This window comes from Salmo trutta, chromosome 16 (assembly GCF_901001165.1).
Source record: "Salmo trutta chromosome 16, fSalTru1.1, whole genome shotgun sequence".
In the NCBI taxonomy this organism is placed as follows: Eukaryota; Metazoa; Chordata; class Actinopteri; order Salmoniformes; family Salmonidae; genus Salmo; species Salmo trutta.
Genome location: NC_042972.1, coordinates 22,190,804 through 22,196,045, shown reverse-complemented (window position 1 = coordinate 22,196,045; position 5,242 = coordinate 22,190,804).

Here is a 5,242-nt window from a genome sequence, read left to right as displayed (position 1 = left end):
CTGGGCCGCCCGTTCCCCAGACCTGAATCCAATTGAGCACATCTGGGACATCATGTCTCACTCCATCCACCAATGCCACGTTGCACCACAGACTGTCCAGGAGTTGGCGGATGCTTTAGTCCAGGTCTGGGAGGAGATCCCTCAGGAGACCATCCGCCACCTCATCAGGAGCATGCCCAGGCGTTGTAGGGAGGTCATACAGGCACATGGAGGCCACACACACTACTGAGCCTCATTTTGACTTGTTTTAAGGACATTACATCAAAGTTGGATCAGCCTGTAGTGTGGTTTTCCACTTTAATTTTGAGTGTGACTCCAAATCCAGACCTCCATGGGTTGATAAATTGGATTTCCATTTATTATTTTTGTGTGATTTTGTTGTCAGCACATTCAACTATGTAAAGAAAAAAGTATTTAATAAGATTATTTCTTTCATTCAGATCTAGGATGTGTTGTTTAAGTGTTCCCTTTATTTTTTTGAGCAGTATATTTTTAACATTAGAGAAGCTTCCAATAAAGAAAGCCCTCTGTGTTCTATTAGATCGATAGCTCTGAAATAACGATATGGTAGAGGTTGAAAAGCCTCAACCACAGGTTCTGCTCAATAATATCAAAGGCTGTACTGAAATCAAACAGTACAGCACCCCCAATGTTATTATTATCAATTTATTTCCACCAATCATCAGTCATTTGTGTCAGTGCAATACATTTTGAGTTCCCTTCTCTATAAGCATGCTGAACGTCTGTTGTTAATTTGTTTACAGAGAAATTGCGTTGTCAAAAATAGCAAGCTGATTGGTCGGCTGTTAGAACCAGTAAAAAGTGATTTACCATTCTTGGGTAGTGGAATGACTTTGGCTTCCCTCCAGGTCTGAGGATAAACATTTTTCTCCAGACTCAGATTAAAAATATGACAAATAGGAGTGGTAATATAGTTCGCTACCATTCTCAGTAGCATTCTCTTTAAGTTGTTAATACTAGGTGGGTTGTCATTATTGATGGCCAACAATAATTTTTCTACCTCACCCACACTAACTTTACAGAAGTCAAAATTACAATGCTTTTCTTTCATTATTACGTCATTTATACATGACTTTCTACCTCACCCACACTAACTTTACAGAATTCGAAATTGCAATGCTTTTATTTCATTATTAGGCCATTTATGCATGAATGTGAAGGCACACAGTTTGTTGTTGGCATTTAATGCCTACGTTTGCCTACTTTGCCAATTAAATAGTAATTCAAGTAATTGGTAACATCAAAAGATTTTGTGATAAATTAGCCATCTGATTCAATGAAAGATGGAGTTGAATTATTCTTTCTGCCCATCATGTTCTTTAAAGTATTCCAAAACCTTTTTCCATCATACTTTGTCTTCTTTCTCTTTGTTAATTTTAGTCACATCATTTCTCAATTTACAGTAAATTTGACAATCAAATGTGCTGCCAGATTTATTCACCACTCTGTTTGCCTCGTCCCTCTCAACCATACAGCTTTTAAATTCCTTATCAATCCACGGGGCTTTGATTAACAGTGCTAGCAGTCAATTTCTTAATAGGTGTATGCTTATCTGTGGCTCAGTTGGTAGAGCATGGTGTTTGCAATGGTGTTTGCAACGCCAGGGTTGTGGGTTCGATTCCCATGGGGGGCAGTACGGAAAAAAAAAAAAAAATTTATGAAATTAATTGAAATGTATGTAATGTATGCATTCACTACTGTAAGTCGCTCTGGATAAGAGCGTCTGCTAAAAATGACTAAAATGTAAAAAAAATAATAATAATCAATAACTGGAAGAAACAATTTCATAAATTCTTCAAGTGAAGCATCTGGATGCTCCTCATTAGACTAACCAATATTTTCTGTGTCTTCAATAAGGAATCAGTACAAAACGTTTTGTATGATCTCTTATACACTATGTTAGGCCCATCCTTTGGAACTGGCTTTTCTAGATATGGACACTATATTATGGTCAGTACATCCAATGGATATGGATACACCATTAGAACAGAGTTCTGCAGAATTGGTAAAAATATGATCAATACACATGGATGATGTAGTTCCTGTACTGTTCGTAAACACTCTGGTAGGTTGATTAACAATGTGAACCAGACTGGTTATAGTGAGAAGCTTTCTCTTGAGCGGACAGCTTAATGAAAAGCAGTCTTTATTCAGGTCACCCAGAAAATATAATTCTCTGTTAACATCACACACATTACCAAGCATAGCACATATATAGTTGAAGTCGGAAGTTTACATACAGTTAGGTTGGAGTCATTAAAACTAGTTTTCAACCACTCCTCAAAATTCTTGTCAACATACTATAGTTTTGGCAAGTTGGTTAGGACATCTACTTTGTGCATGACACAAGTAATTTTTCCAACAATTGTTTACAGACAGATTATTTCTCTTATAATTCACTGTATCACAATTCCAGTGGGTCAGAAGTTTACATACACTAAGTTGACTGTGCCTTTAAACAGCTTGGAAAATTCCAGAACATGATGTCATGGCTTTAGAAGCTTCTGATAGGCTAATTGACATCATTTGAGTCAATTGTAGACCTCCACAAGTCTGGTTCATCCTTGGGAGCAATTTCCAAATGCCTGAAGGTACCACGTTCATCTGTACATACAATAGTACGCAAGTATAAACACCATGGGACCACGTAGCCGTCATATCGCTCAGGAAGGAGATGCGTTCTGTCTCCTAGAGATGAACGTACTTTGGTGTAAAAAGTGCAAATCAATCCCAGAACAACAGAAAAGGACCTTGTGAAGATGCTGGAGGAAACAGGTACAAAAGTATCTATATCCACAGTAAAACGAGTCCTATATCGACATAACCTGAAAGGCCGCTCAGCAAGGAAGAAGCCACTGCTCCAAAACCGCCATAAAAAAGCCAGACTACGGTTTGCAACTGCACATGGGGACAAAGATCGTACTTTTTGGAGAAATGTCCTCTGGTCTGATGAAACAAAAATGGAATTGTTTGTCCATAATGACCATCGTTATGTTTGGAGGAAAAAGGGGGAGGTTTGCAAGCCAAAGACACGATCCCAAACGTGAAGCACGGGGGTGGCATCATCATGATGTTGGGGTGCTTTGCTGCAGGAGGGCCTGGTGCACTCCACAAAATAGATGGCATCATGAGGCAGGAAAATAATGTGTATATATTGAAGCAACATCTCAAGACATCAGTCAGGAAGTTAAAGCTTGGTGGCAATTGGGTCTTCCAAATGGACAATGACCCCAAGCATACTTCCAAAGTTGTGGCAAAATGGCTTAAGGACAAAAAAGTCAAGGTATTGGAGTGGCCATCAGAAAGCCCTGACCTCAATCCCATAGAAAATTTGTGGGCAGAACTGAAAAAGCCTGCGCGAGCAAGGAGGCCAACAAATCTGACTCAGTTACACCAGCTCTGTCAGGAGGAATGGGCCAAAATTCACCCAACTTATTGAGGGAAGCTTGTGGAAGGCTACCCGAAACGTTTGACCCAAGTTAAACAATTTAAAGGATATGCTACCAAATAGTAATTGAGTGTGTGTAAACTTCTGACCCACTGGGAATGTGATGAAAGAAATAAAATATTAAATAAATCATTCTCTCTACTATTATTCTAACATTTCATATTCTTAAAAAAAGTGGTGATCCTAAAACAGGGAATTTTTACTCAGATTAAATGTCAGGAATTGTGAAAAACTGAGTTTAAATGTATTTGGCTAAGGTGTATGTAAAGGTGTATGGCCTATAGTAGCACCCCAAAAGAAGAGGCTTTAGATGAGGCTGAGATGAGCAATATATGAATGTTATGTGATTTTAGCAAGTTCTTGATTTCATAAACCTTATTTCCAAGGCAACATCTAATATGTACAATGTTTTGCCCTTTCCTGGGTAGCTTATCGGAGATAGACATAATATGAAGAAAAAAACAGAAAGCATGACAAGAACATTGTCAATCAGGCAGTTGTGAGTATCAATTGGTGTATGTATGTGTGGCTGAAGCTACTGACCCGAAGCTAGGCTCTCTCACTCCTACCAGTCTTATCCAGAGCAATTTACAGGAGCAGTTAGGGTTAAGTGCCTTACTCAAGGGCATGTCAACAGATATATCACCTAGTTGGCTGGGGGATTTGAACCAGAAACCTTTTGGTTACTGACCAAACACTCTGAACTGCTGAGCTACCACTATCGCTATCAGCGACCACCGATGTCAGGGAAGTATTGTTGATGTTCTCAGACTACCTGTAGCAGTAACAGCAGAGGCAGAGGAGGCGAGGCAGGGGCAGAGAGGATGTGGTCAGATATACAGAGATACAGGATGTAGTCTACTGTAGTAGGCCTACAGGTTGGAGGTGGTTCTCAGAGCTGGGCTATAAAGACAATAGTTTCTATGGCATCACAAATACACACGTATAGAGTAAACACGCAATTGGAATAATGTATACTGAGCTATCGACAAATATAGTTAAGCACTGAGTTACCTCATTTATCCGTCATGACTGACTGTTGCACTGCGTGATTGTTGTGTATGTGAGCAAGGGTGCAGTAAGTTCATTACGCATCTGCTGACACAGAGAGAGATGGTCACATTACAGTAGCAGCACCCTCATCATTGGATTAGAGGTTAGTTGGCCACACACACACACACACACACACACACACACACACACACACACACACACACACACACACACACACAGGCTACATCATGTTGTTGCCATTGTACAGGACACTGTATTTTTCCAAGACTGTATTTTCTGAGATTACAGCATGTTTTCAGTCTCAAACAGTCATTTTACGGTAATCCTGACCGCAGGAAACTAGTAAAGACAACAGACATGTTACACATCACCAAAGCCCCCTGTTTTAACCCTAAAAGCACCAAAATATTGTTAGTTTAAAGTTCATTGAGAGTCAAAATCAGGTTTTTGATGAAATTGGATGATATTTAAAGGAAACCAGATCAAAGTCATCTTGGTCATGGAAACTTGGCCATGGAAACCAGATCATTTTGGCCATGTTCTGTTATAATCTCCACCGGGCACAGCCAGAAGAGGACTGGCCACCCCTCATAACCTGGTTCCTCTCTAGGTTTCTTCCTAGGTTCTGGCCTTTCTAGGGAGTTTTTCCTAGCCACCGTGCTTCTACACCTGCATTGCTTGCTGTTTGGGGGTTTAGGCTGGGTTTCTGTAAAGCACTTTATGACATCAGCTGATGTAAGAAGGGCTTTATAAATACAT